Source organism: Nipponia nippon, unplaced genomic scaffold, assembly GCF_047370975.1.
Source record: "Nipponia nippon isolate SJK-2023a ecotype South Korea unplaced genomic scaffold, ASM4737097v1 scaffold_5, whole genome shotgun sequence".
NCBI classification, from domain to species: domain Eukaryota; kingdom Metazoa; phylum Chordata; class Aves; order Pelecaniformes; family Threskiornithidae; genus Nipponia; species Nipponia nippon.
In genome coordinates this window covers 48705094-48719083 of record NW_028262369.1, presented here as the reverse complement: position 1 = coordinate 48719083, position 13990 = coordinate 48705094, and the positions used below count along the sequence as shown (strand labels likewise).

Here is a 13990-nt window from a genome sequence, read left to right as displayed (position 1 = left end):
CTTTGTATTCTTTATTCCTTTTATTTGCAGAAGACGGAATTGTCTAGATGCAGCGTGAATGAATGATTGAAAAGTTCTTATTACAACAGGCTTTCCATAGGTTTAAACTTTTACTTTTGGGTGAGATGAGAAAAGGTCCATATCTCCAAAAAGCAAGCGGTCCTTGGCTCCTTCTCCCAGGGTACCCCCAGCACATTGTCCTTGAGGCTTTCAGGCTCATCTAATGCCGACTGCACTGTCTTCGTGACATAACCCAGTAACACAGCAGGGCAGGAAATATTTCTCAGCTGCTGTATCATTCTCCTACAACTATAAAACAAGCAGCCAGGCCCCGTTTGCCCGGGGCCACGTGTTGTAGCGGGCAGGAGGCCATGTGCGCTTACAGGAGCGGGCCACGGGCGCTGTGGACGGGGGCGCCCACAGCCATCGCGTGGCCGTGTATTTCGGTATGTGCAGGGGCTCTACAGATGAGTGCATCCAGCCCCTCCGCAGCGCCCGTTCAGAGGGCTGCGAGGCAGTACCGAGAGCATCAAATGACTAACCCCGGCTGGAGGTTTTGTCTGTATTACACACAGCAGCACCCGTGCTCTGGCGGGCTTTAAAGCGGGGGACAGCACAAAGGCTGTGGTCGCAGCCAGAGCTCCCGTCCCGTCCCACAGCCATCACGCTGCCAGCCCCAAGGGACGCAGGCAGAAGTACAAAGGGTGCGGCAGTACGAAACCCAGGGGGGCTGAGCAGGCAGCCCCTCACTGCCAATATTTGCAGTTGACCAGTGTTTGTTTTCTTCTTCACCTGCCACTTTCACTAGTCCTTACATGAAATATAAACAACCCTGCTTAGTTTCTCCTGTGGAAACATGAACACGGCTGGGCTGCAGGGGCATGTTCAGGGCTCCCTTGCCTGCAGCCAGCACCCCCAACACCCCGGCCACCCTGGCGGGGCTTGAGAGGGGACACTTCTCTGCAGGCAGACAAGCAGGTACGGGTTCACAGCAGTGTCCCACTGGGGAAGCCTGCGCTGAGGTTGGTTTGTGTTAGGGTTCGCCAAATCTGGCAGCCCGATGGAGGTAAGGCTGCCACAGCTCTGACTCCCTGGGTCCAGCCAGCAGCGAGGCTGAGTGTGCATCCACACAGTACATAGATACATACACCCACAGTACATATATATGTATACACACACATATACACACAGTCAGCCATGCAGATCAGCACAGGCAGAAAATGCACAGCCCTCACACAAACAGCACCAGTGGCCTCATCCTGTTCCTCTCTCTGGCTATTCAGGGTGAAAGCTCATTAGCAGAAAATATATACTTATATACACACCATACAGATTCCTTCAGCTGCTGATCTTAGACATACAATCTCTCCAGTCTATATTCCTGACTCCTGAACCTTTTATCCTAGTTTCCAGCTGGCCTGGCTTGCTGTTTGCTAGCAATCACACACACCAACAGACTCACCTGTACCCTCGTCTCTCTGGCTGCTGCTGTCCCGGCACAGCAGCTGCTGGGCCCCGCAGTGCCCCTCCTGTCACTGGTGCTCCCACCTCTGTACACACCCGTGCAGACCCAGCAGAGACCCTCACCAGCAAAAGAGCCAAAGAGAGGTTAATAAGTAGACAGGACATGCCGCAGTGATCAGGCACAGGGCACGGCCAGACAGGCATCCAAGCAGTCCCTTTTGTCCCCTTTTCTGTCCGTTTTCCCACACTGGTTCCTCCTCAAAGTGCCTTGATCCCTCCCTTTCCCCCGTTCGCTCCTTCCCCCAGACATCCCACAGTAAGTCCTGTACAGTGTCAGAAGGCTCTTCCAGCATCCCGTGATGAGCCCCACATGCTGGTGGGCAATCACCCTCTTTGCAGGGCAGACGGGGGGATTTTCCCAGTTCCTCACCAAGATGGATGCAGTAACCCAGGGGTGTATGACCACCTGCCCCCCCATCAGTGTCCTCTCCCCCCCAGTGCCACCAGAGCTCACATGTTAAACAGATACTTGGAGCATTTCTTGCTTTTAATTTTATTTCAGATAGCTACAACCCTCTGGAGAGGCTCCCACACTGACATTAACAGCTGTTAAATATTTTCACTGCAAGACTGCAAAAACACTATGTTATAGTTGAGGGACTTGGTGACATCTTTTTCTTGTTAAATCATCTCTTCTTCATCCAGTGTTTAGGGATTCTTTGCTTTTTTAGTGTATACAGTTTTTTTAGAACCTTAAAAGACTGATATTTTCAGTTGCATCTTCAGTACAGATGCAACAGATAACTCAGATTTGAGCAAGGAAGAAAGTTTATTCTCCTTAGAGGACTTTTCCCTGCCAACACACTCAGCTCCCTTCAAGGCCAGGGATGGGGGGAAAGAGCCCAGATTACCTTGGTTTTTACAGCATTTCTTCTCCTTTCATGGTATCTGCCCGGAGCAGCGAGGGATCTGCAGTGGCCAGATCCACCAGCTCACGTGGAAACACACAGCAGCACTGGGGCATGGCTACTGGGGTTCACCTGCATCCTGGCCACAGCACCTTGAGAGGTGAAGTAAAGCCCAGCTCTACTTTGGGCAAACCCCCAGGCAGAGAGCACCCCAGCCCCACTCCCTTTATAGCTGGAGGCGGCCTCAGCTGGCCCCGGGGATGCTCCCCTGATGTGTAACGAGCTGAGCCTGGATCCTGCCGCTGCAGCCCTTCCCTGCAGGTCCAGCTTCCCTGGAGGTCCAGCTCCTAACGCTCTTTCCCAGCCCATGACACACCAAACCCGAGTCCAGCTCTCCCATGTGGGGAGGTTTTTTCTTTTTGATCTCCTTCCCTGCAAAAAAAGGTTTGGACACAGAAAAAAGATTTTTTCGGGTGGGTGGGGGTGGGGGGTGGGGGGAAAGCCTACCTTTGCCTTTCTGTCCAATTCTGAGCAACCTTTAGTGCCAGGAATAATGATAAATCTGTATTTTTTCCTGGGAAAGGGTTTCTGCGGCACAGCCCAGCTGGGGATGCATAGAGGGCATGTCCCGCTGCCCCAGGGTTGGGCAGCCCCAGGAGGAGGGTCAAATGCGTGTCCTGCCCCCACGGGGATGGGTCCCATGGAGGGGCAATGACCTGATAAGACACACCAAGCAATGACTTGACATGTGGATGTATTTTCTTTGAAACTTGAGCAAGAACTTGAAACTTGAGCATGGCTTGGATAAGTGCACTCTGCGCTGGGTTAATAACTGGCTGGATGGCCGAGCCCAGAGAGTGGTGGTGAAGGGAGTCAAATCCAGTTGGTGGCCGGTCACGAGTGGTGTTCCCTAGGGCTCAGTGTTGGGGCCGGTCCTGTTCAATGTCTTCACTGATGATCTGGATGAGGGGACTGCATGCACCCTCAGTAAGTTTGCAGATGACACCAAGTTGGGTGTGAGTGTCGATCTGCTGGAGGGTAGGAAGGCCCTACAGAGGGACCTGGACAGGCTGGATCCATGGGCCGGGGCCAACTGCATGAGGTTCAACAAGGCTCAGTGCTGGGTCCTGCACTTGGGTCACAACAACCCCATGCAACACTACAGGCATGGGGAGGAGTGGCTGGAGAGCTGCCTGGCTGAAAAGGACCTGGGGGTGTTGGTTGACAGCCACCTGAACATGAGCCAGCAGTGTGCTCAGGTGGCCAAGAGGGCCAATGGCATCCTGGCTTGCATCAGGAATAGTGTGGCCAGCAGGACCAGGGAGGTGATAGTGCCCCTGTACTCGGCACTGGTGAGGCCGCACCTCGAGTGCTGTGTTCAGTTTTGGGCCCCTCACTACAAGAAGGACACGGAGGTGCTGCAGCGTGTCCAAAGCAGGGCAACGAAGTTGGTGAAGGGCCTAGAGCACAAGTCTTATGAGGAGCGGCTGAGGGAACTGGGCTTGTTTAGTCTGGAGAAGAGGAGGCCGAGGGGAGACCTTATCACTCTCTACAGCTACCTGAAAGGAGGTTGTAGCAAGGTGGGGGTCGGTCTCTTCTCCCAAGTAACAAGTGATAGGATGAGAGGAAATGGCCTCAAGCTGCGCCAAGGGAAGTTTAGGTTGAATATTAGGACAAACTTCTTCACCGAAAGGGTAATCAGGCACTGGAACAGGCTGCCCAGGGAAGTGGTTGAGTCTCCATCCCTGGAGGTATTTAAAAGAAGGGTAGACGTGGTGCTTAGGGACATGGTTTAGTGGTGGACTTGGTAGTGCTAGGTTAACGGTTGGACTTGATGATCTTAAGGGTCTTTTCCAACCTTAACAATTCTATGATTCTAAGCAAAGCGCTTGCAAGCGATGAACGCATGTCTGAACATGCTTAACATGTGAACGGGGATTTAGCATCCAGCCAGGTCCCCACAGGGGCTTACCCAGAGCCCAGCTGCTTCCCCCAGCACCCAGCCTGTGCCTTCAGCTTGCGCCATCTCTGCCACTCATCAGCTGGGAGAGAGCCACCAGTGACATCCCTTGCTCTGGCCAGAGGAAGAGAAATCAGCTTTTCACTTTGGACTGCAGTATCAGGAACAGGGCCACACTGGCATGACGCAGGTGTAAGCAAGAGCTGGCCCTTTCCACTGGCCCTGCCTCAGAGCACTCACCTCTTGCCCCTGCTCCCCCCGCCTACGTGGGACAGGGACGAACGACCCTTGGGAGAAGGACCTTTTTCTCCCCGGGGCAGCGTCAGTGCCAACCACAGCGCAGGATGTCTCTCACTCGCCGTCTCCCCGTGACTCAACTAGGTCAACCGAAGGCAGGCAGCGAGCGAGAAAGGAGGCAGCCGTGGTGCAAACGGGGGTTTCTCTTCTCTTAATGCCACGGGCTCTCATCAATTTGGGACATTTTCCAGCCCTGATTTGAAGACAGGAGCAATAGATCTGTCCATGCTTAGGTCCGCTCTGGCGCATACCCTTGGCAGCTTCCCAAGGGCACCGAAACCCACGTGAGCCCCGATGGGAGTGAGCCCACCGGCTTGCCAGGCTGGGGCGCTTGCCCAGGTGGGCTGGGACAGAGGGGAAAGTGGTCCACTGCCTCCAAGTTGGTCCCCCATCCTTCTTTGGTGGTGGAGTATGGAGGTACCCGTAAGAGACCTAGCTGTGAGGTACCATCAAATCTCAAATGGTTTGTGCAATGCTTTGCAGGTTTCATACCTGCTTTCCCATCTTTCAGGCAAAGTTTCTCCCAGCAATTTTTCTACTTCTTCTGCCAATTTCTCTGTGGTTGTGCTACTCCTGGCAGGCTTAGCACCATAATTGTGCTAATGGATAAATAATATTTGCGGTTACGACTCATCAGTTGCACCATTACCGTCTATAAAATCAGTGTAGATCTGGTTAGTGCTGGAAAATAAAGCCCCTGTGGCTTTATGTGGCACCCACACTTGTCTCAAGGTTGTGACGCACCAGCCCTGCCTGGTGGGCCCCCCTCTCCCACAGTGACACTGGAGCGAAGGGGGGACTTTTTAAAACCACTGTCCCCGTGGCATTTCATCAGGCCAGTAGGAGCGTTTGAAAAGCTGCCTTTTGATCCACTTTGCTTTCCATATCACTTTGCTTGATATGGGTTTGTTGCAGTTTAACTGCAAAGAAATCAGCATTTTTGCTGGAAAAAGACTTCTGGTATTTGGTGGCTGAAGAAAAAAAAAAAAAAAAGAAAAAAAAAATCCCAGAGAAGTTCAGCTGATAACGTGGTGGAGTCATCTGCGTAATGCTGGGACTGGGCGCAGTCATGTCTCTCCGCCCAGCGATATCATCAATACTGCTATGACTTGTGCAGAATATAGGATGGAAAAAACGAAAGTGCTCAAGTCAGCTGGAAATTTTCAGGTGGAGTGTGTGTCTGCAGGCAGCACCGCTGCCTCCTGAGAGCCCACCATGACCAGCAGCCCCAGCCACGCAACGGCTCCTGTCTGAGAACCACACTTGGGGCAAAAATTCCCCTGGTAGACAGAGAGAGCCCCAGCCTCGGCACGGTGACCCCTGGATGGAGACAGCGGAGGTGGAGGGGCTGCTCCAGCCTCTGAAATGGAGACGGGTGGTTCTCCTTCAGCCATGTGTCCTGCTGAAACGGGGACCAGGAGTCTTGTGGGGCTGCTCGAGAGGCAGATGCAGTGCAGGAGCTTTGGCAATCTCCAGCTAACTCTGGTTGCAGGTAACTAAATGAATGCTCCTGTGCAGAGCTCCCTGTACCTTCTCACTGAAGTTATTGGCCCAGGTTGACTTAGACACATAGTAGGAGCCTGGGAGCTCCTGTGCCTGATGTCCCAAGCCCGGGGCAGCATTGCTCCCCTAAGGCCCAGAGTTAGTGGGTGCCGGCTGGTCCCTGTCGCCTTGGCACAGGGTCCCTAAGCTGAGCAGGGGTGTTTGATGCTGGGCGTTGTGGGCTGGTGGCACTTCTCCACCCCATGAAGAGCCCTGTGTAGGCTTTTAATAATATGGTATATATGTAGTCAAACGGGGTAAAAAAGCACTACATAAGGCTGTGATTGTCCCAGGGTCAAAGCAATCCAATGCTTGCATCCCCAAGACTCTTATAACTCTCTGAGACATCTTTAAAGATGAAAAACCAAAACCCCAGCTGTCAGAGGCTGACAGGCTCCTGGGGCAGAGGGTTTCTCTCAGTGCTAGACACCAGGTCCTTGAGAGGAGCACTACCTGCAGAGCCAGGACACAGCCTTGTCCCAGGCGTGCCATCATCCATCCTGCCCTCGCTGCAGGAGCTGTTCGAAGGCAGCTCCAAGGCCTGGCTAGAAACCCCAGTACTGCCCTGAGGCCCCAGAAAGGAGCCAAGCAGCCAAGCGCTGCATGCCCGTGCCCAGCTGGAGTTGCCTCAGAGGGTCAGAGAGCCAAGAGCACCCAAGCCACAGCTCTCTGGCACCGCGGGCAGCTGGTGTGCCCCAAACTGCAAACTGCTTCTTTTCAAGCAGTCTTTGCCTTTACAGGGAATGCCAGTCCCTCTGTCTCCATTTGAGAGAGTAGGGAGGAAAATAAGCTGGTTTCCTCTCCAGGCGGTTTTGTTGTGCTGATAGGAAGCAGGGAGGAATTTCCCTGAGACCATAACCCAACGATGCCGCAAAAGTGAAACAGAAGATAGCTGTGGCACGGGAAACCACTGGAGTGAGCCCTGCGACCTGCCTCCCCACAAGCTGGCAGCGCGGCAGTGCCGAGCCTACTACAACCAGTGCCCAGCTCCCCCTCCCCTCCCCACCAGTACAGATGTTCATGCTTCTTTTAGAACTTTTTTCAAGCTGACACCTTCTGGGCTCAAAAAGTCTCTTGGCAATCCACTGGCCATCAGTTAATCCAGCAGATGATCAGTTCAAACAAACTTAATCACTGCTAAATGCTGCAACGCATCACCTGTCCTTGGGAAACCTTGGCCAAGGGAGGGCTGGATGGCTTGCAGGGCTGCCTGCCTGCCTGCATCATTCCCCTGGCTCAAAATCAGCCCCAGAGCAAGCTGCTAAATATTGGGATCCCGTTCTCAGCTTAACTCGCCTTCTGGTGACTGCCTCATTGATGAGGTGTGATTGCTCCAAGAGGTCATGTGGGAGGAATGGAGGGAATAAAGTTGGATTTCAGACTACTGGGAGCAGGGAAGCTAACGGATGGGAGCTACCATTTGGGAAGCCAGCTCACTTGTAGCAGATATCTGCAATGGGTGATGATTTGAGCCCCTAAGAGAGCAGCTTTTCACCACTCACTGGTGCTTATGTACACCATGACTTGGTGTTAGGCCACATGGTCCAGTTGGCACTGACTCCAAGAGAACTGAGTTTCCATTTCTCAGGTTTCCTGTGGGTTTCTGCAACATTAATTCCTTTGAGTTACTGGATCTGAAGTTTTTCTGAGACTCACGCTCTCATTTGCAGCATGCAAGTTGTCCAAGAGAGGGTAAACCACAGGAAATGAGCACACGGAGAGGCAGCAGTGGGATGGCAACTGCTTCGTCATGCATCTGTCTGGCGAGGTATGCTATGGACCATATTCATGGAAGTCAGGTCAGTGAAGGTGCTCCGAGTGCAGCCTGGGGTAAATACCCCTTCCCACACACTCTCCATGTTCCTGGAAGCAGTGTCATGTTCCCTTTTCAGCGGTCACTATTTGCATGTGGTGCAAAGCCCTAACCAGCAGCAAGGGGCTGGGGACCACGCTGTACTGTCATGCTGAAATTGTGCCTCTCATCAGGCTTTTACATGGGTTTCTTTTCTTTTCTGATTTGACAAGATCCTCTCCACCATAAAGTACATCTTGTCTTTGGAGCTGTCTATGGGAATCAAGAAAATGATCCATTAAGAGCATTTATATGTTGGTTGGATTTTTTTTAAATGAAACAATTTGCAACCACATCAGCTGCAGTGCCTAGCATGTGCCTCAGGGCAGGCAGCAGTCTCAGGCTGCGAAATGGAGACACGGGCTGAAGCTGGTCTCACTGTCATCCCTCCTCCTCAGCAGTGTGCTGCCCGGAGTGGTGCCTGGGTGCAGGGCACTCAGAGAAGCTGTCAGCTGCCCGTAGCATCCCCTTTTCAGCCCATTTCCCCCCTGGCATCCCCGCTGTCACTGCCAGCTCTCCGCCTGCACACAGATGCAGCGAGGTCCTGGTGGGCTGCCTTTAACCTTGCGCTCCAGAGATGGGCTGCGAGAGTGGGCCAGAAGGAATTCCCCCATTATCTCCCTGGTATTTGTGTCATGGCTTCATCAGGCTTTGGAGGAACATTTCCCACCACGAGCAGCTGCCCAGGGGCTGCGCGGGGGCCTGTCGGGGGCTGGCCATAGCCTCAGCCGGGCTGGCCAGGGGCTGCAGTGATGGATCTCCTCTGCTCCGTGGTTCTCTAACTCACTGAGATGTCTGAACCAAAGCACTCGCAAAAACACTACAGGAAGAAGCATGCAAAGATCAAGATCTCGTTTACCCAGACACCACCAAGTCCTCTGTTTTTTCACGGACACGTAATTCACTGGGCCCAGCCCACAACAAGGGGAAAAGCAGCAGCCTCATGCCAAGTGAGACCCCAGACCCTCTCCCTAGGTGAGCTCTTAGCCGGGGGCCAGGCCACACCAAGGACATACATCAGCCTTTGTGCTCGAGGAGCAATGATGGGCTTCTGCCTGGTGATCCCGGGAAGGAATTAGACTTTAGATGATGTGCTTTAAATAGAAAACTCACTTCTGAAGTGAGCAGAAAACCACAGATAAGGATGGCACAAAGATGTGGCTAAACTGCTGAGGAATTCCCCTGATGGAGCGAGCCATGGCGGCAGCCCCAGCCCTCCCTGATGGCCCTGCTGGCCCCCAGCTTCAGGCTCCGCCAGCCCCACGCAGTCACCACGGATTAGCCAAGACGCCAGGGGATTTCTGAAAGACCCAAAGCAGTGCGCGGAGACACAGAGCCTCTTGCAGCAGTGCACCACGGGCTGATCCCATGCCTGGCCTACAGCACCATGGCAATTTATTTGCACAGTCAGCAATGGGTCCCACAGCGCCCACTTGGCAAGCCGTGCGCAATGGAGAGGGGACATTGGCCCTGGCTCCCAGCCATGTGCTAGCATCCACAGGGGCTGGGAGGAGATGTAATGTGGTGTCAGCATACAGACGGCTGCTGCTTTGCAGTCATGCTCAGCTTGTATAGCTCATTATTTCCCCAGCTGTTAAGCGAAAGCAACGGGGTGGCTGCTGCATGGCGCTCCCTCCCTCTCCTTTTGCGGCCAGCCGTGGTGTGCGTTTGGCTCAGGCTGCACTCCCTGCACCCTCCCTGGCCCCTGTGGCTCTGGATTTGACAGTGATGCTAAATGGGGCTGCTGCGCCCCTCCCCAGGCTTTTTCGGGCTGATGCGGCTGCAAAGCACTGCCTAGCAGCCAGGAGCCCCTGGGAGCGCAGCTGCAAGCAAGGGCAGCAATGGCCCAGCCGAGGCCTGCAGCACTGCTAACACACCCACTCCAGAGGGACAGGCTGAGCCCCCATCTCCCAGCTGGGCGGCGCAGCAAAAGGGGGCTTTCAGAAGCCCCCATCTGTGCCACAGGAGGATGGCCACTGCTCCCCAGCCCCCAGCTCCCTGTGAGTCCCCCGAGAGGCATGGAGACTGGCCACAGCCTTTTCCTGCACGGCTGCCTGCAGGCACAGTTCTTCCTGCTCGCCCGGCCCCTTCCCCGCCATGCTGTAACACTGGATTTCTCCAGGCATTAAACAAGCCAGGGAGCAGCGTGCTCCTGCCCCACTCTAGCAGGCAGCACAAGGCAGGCATGCAGCACCACTACCCTGGCCTGAGGGAGCAAATGTGCCTCAGACACACCCCAGACATGTCTCCATGTTCTGATCTTTAAAAAAAATATACCCTTAGTGCTTCTCTCCCTCCCCAGTTCAGTTTGAAAAGCAGCTACAGCTTGTCTTGCCTGTGACACCGACAGGAAACACGGACCGTGACCAGGGCACGCGTGTGCCCCAGAGCGCCGGGCTCGCAGGCACAGGGCATGCGGTGCCCTCGCTGCCTGGCAGCGGGGCGAGCCTGGCCCCATGGCACCGGCATGGTCCCAGCGGAGAGGGAGCATGAGACTGAGGACCCATTTCCACAGGGACTGGAAATTTTGTTCTTATTAAAAACTGTGATGGCCAGGGTCATCCCAGCTGCTTCAGCTCAACCTCTGGCTAGGGACCACTTTTTTCCTTGTGGTTGCCATTTTCAGAAAACATTAACAAATAAACCATCAAAAAGTCCAGAAAGCAGAAGCCATGACTAATGGTCTTTGAATTTCCTCCAAGTTTAACAGCAGAGCAGTACAGTTACAGGAACAGAAATGAGACTAGGCAGCGAGTGAGCAGTTGCTGAGAGCACGACACTGCTCTGCTAGCGCCTGTATGATCTAGTATTTGGGCAGTCAGGCCCATGCACTTGTTTTTTCCATATTCCCTTTTACTAGTAGCACAAGCAATGGCCATTAAGTGCCCTGGAAAGCAGAAGTGTTAGGGGCACCAGGAGGGCATGGTGTGCCCTTGCTGCAATGCCAGCAAAGGTGCGCATGGGAGCCATGCTCTGCCTGCTCCTCTCCTGGTCTCCAGCGATGCCTCAGGACCATGGAGGACATGCTTCTACAGTGCTGGGTCCATGCACCCCCTGGGGTAGACCATGAGCACCTCTGAGCTCGCACAAGAAGCTTCAGAAAGGGGAACTGTCAGCTTATTCCCACAGCACACGCAGAAGCCCTGCTGTGGTTAAGCACCAGCTCTGAGGTATTGCTCATTTGCATCATGCGCTTACCTCAGCCGCTTTGATGTTGCACGTGAGGTTATGGTGCCCGGAGCTCCCGTTTACCCCAGGAGGACAGGTATGCCCATGCTACTCTCTGGTGAACACGACCACCACCATCCAGGCAGCCCAGTTGGCTGCAGGCTTGTCACGCCTCCCTCCCTGTCCCCACCATGGCCAGCTGAGCCCACAGCAGCGTAGGACTGAGGGGACCTGGCCCTACTCACCCATCCGTCACCTTCCCAGGAGCCAGCGAAGGCATGGCGGGGGGCCACGGGCCAAGAGGACGCCTGCGCCTCGTTAGGTGCTGGGGAGGCTGCTCCTTCCTCAGCTTATGCCTTTGTGCCATTTCTGCAAGACAAGACATGTCCCTGTGTGCTACATGGTCAGTGCCACCCCCCCCCCCCGGGAGCCCCTGTACCATCAAAGGTGGCAAGCTTGCAAAAGGCGCCTCTCGCCACTCACCCAGCGTGATGGCAAGGTGGGATCAGGCTGCTCAGACCTGGCAGCACACAGGGTGAAGAAGCAGCCACTAGCCAAAGGGCTCCTCCGGTGACCGCAGCACATGAGGGCAAGGCAGGCCCAAGGCGGGGGTGATGCCAGTGATGCCGATGTCTCTCTGGGGTGAGAGAGACAGAGCTGCCCTCGATGGGCCCCAAACAGCCCCCAGACTAGGGGTTTGTCCCTCGGTGTCACTGCAGATGCCGTTGGGTGCAAGCCAGCCCCACTGACTGCTTACTGGTATTTAAAGGTGTGATCTCCAGATGGCTGTGGCTGCTCTGCTCTGTATTAATGATGCTCTTCAGCCTTTGTTTCCTGTTTTGTTTTTTTTTTTGTTTTTTTTTTTGCTGCAGATGCAAAAGTTTGGTTGTAAAGGAATCAGCTGTGTGCAAGGGGCCAGCACCTCCCTTGAGCATCATTGTGGAGGAGGCCAGTTTAGATGACCCAGGACACGAATCCTTTACAGGACCAAAGTTGCAAATACATTCACCACTCGCGCACACCAAGTCCATGGGAGCTGGAATTAGGTGACTGGGGTAAGCCGTAACACCCACCACGCAGCAGGGAACAACCAAGCTGAGCAACGGCCTGCAAAACACGGCGCCTTCAGAGCAGCAGCTCCCGGCATGAGCGCCATGGCTGTTCATCACTGGCAGCTGGCAACCAGAAGCAGCTGGGCTGTGCTCAGGTGGTTTTTGTGTGTGAGTGCAATACTGTGTGTTTGTCTTTGCTTCTTTTGTTTTTTTTCCACCCGTGGGCGTCCTGAAGACTCAAATAATGCAAATCACCCACGCCCCCCGCCACTGTCCGAGTGGGGGCGAGGGGAGCTGGAGCCCACAAAACTGCAGGGGGCACGCGAGGCCAGAGGGTGCAGCTGCCCTGCCAGGCATCAATGTATCCCTCTGCCACCGGCCGGCAGAGCCTGCGCCCACTGCATTGAGGCTGGCCCAAAGGATCTCATCAGAAAAAAAAAAAAAAAAAAGAAAAAAAACCAAACAAACAAACCCTAAATCAAGCCCTGCATGTTGTATTATACTGGGAAGCTCCAGGAAAAGGCAGGAGAGCTGTTCCGGGGAGTGAAGCCTTGGCAGTGGTGATGGGCTTCCCGGCCATCCCCACACCCTTCGGGGGGCTCACAGTGCCAGGAGACCACAAGTGCTGCTGCACAACCACACACTGCTCCCTGCACCCAGCCAGCTGAGCAAAGGCTGCCCCTAAAGCCTCTTGGGGTTTGGAGACCAGGTTCTACCATTCCTTCCTGTCTGCTTCCCAAATTAGCTTTTTCAACACTCTTATTTAAAAAAATAAAAAAAAAAAAAAAAGGTGTGGGGAATATTCCCACCCTCCTGTTCTCTCCCCTTCTGCCCCAGCTGTCAACCTCCCCATGTTTTTCCCCTTGGGAACATGAATACTGAAGACTACAGGGTTGCACCGGCTGTTTTGGAAACAGGATGCCTGCGCTCGGGTACAGCGTGAGCTCTGCTTGCCTGCGTCAGCATCACCGGCTTTTACAGCCAACAGGAGTGAAACTGAGAAAGCTGCAGTGGAGGGATAACGCAGCCAGCGTACGAACAGCCCCAGGACGTACGGCTCAGCTGCGCATGGGGGTGTGGGGACAAGCAGCGGCACCCCCTCGCTATTCAAATGTGGGTCAGGGAAGGGAGCCGTGCCTCGGCAAGGCAAAGAGTGCGGGGGGCACAGGCTGCCCCGCGCGGGGCCTTATACCCCCCAACCCTGCCGGTGAGAGCCCGCGGCCGCAGGCAGATGGGAGGCAGGGGCAGCTGGCAAGCGGCAGCCAGCTGGCACAGGCACAGCAGCAGTAGTGTGGGGAGCACGGCCACGCGCAGCCTGCCCACGCTGCGGTATGCCGCACGGGGCCCTGCTGCCCCAGGGGCAAAGATACAGCTGTTTGACTCACTGCTAACATGGTTTATGACTCGCGCCATCAGCGTGTACAAGCTGGTTTTGGGCAGGAGAATAAATACTTGATTATTTTTTTTTTTTTGCCCCAAAGACTTTTTTCACCCTTTTTTCAGCACCACCAATATCAGGAGTTTTCTGAACTGCAGCTGATGACCCCCAGGATGGCTCCCAGGGCTGTGCGCTGTGCCAAGGCAGCTCCGGAAGGGACACCAAGCCAAGCTCTGCTCCGTGTCCTTGGCTCAGGGACAGACACATACCTTGCCTCCCTCCTCTCCTGATGGACGGTCCTGGCAGAACAAGGGCCACCACGCTGTGTGGTGTCTGCTGCCTACGATGGAGGTCCAGCCCCCGCTCTCA

The 13990-nt window shown here is 54.6% G+C and overlaps 1 long non-coding RNA gene across 2 annotated transcripts; it reads left to right on the top strand.

Annotated features, from left to right (window-relative positions):
• The first annotated feature begins 3909 nt into the window (after nt 1–3909).
• LOC148052183 (uncharacterized) lies at nt 3910–12988 on the top strand. Of its 2 annotated transcripts, none has more exons than XR_015699132.1 (3): nt 3910–6121; nt 7842–7939; nt 12064–12988. It is a non-coding gene; the product is annotated as an uncharacterized LOC148052183 (long non-coding RNA). The 2 variants fall into 2 exon arrangements; XR_015699133.1 differs by having other exon boundaries at nt 7842–7970.
• Nucleotides 12989–13990: the final 1002 nt, after the last annotated feature.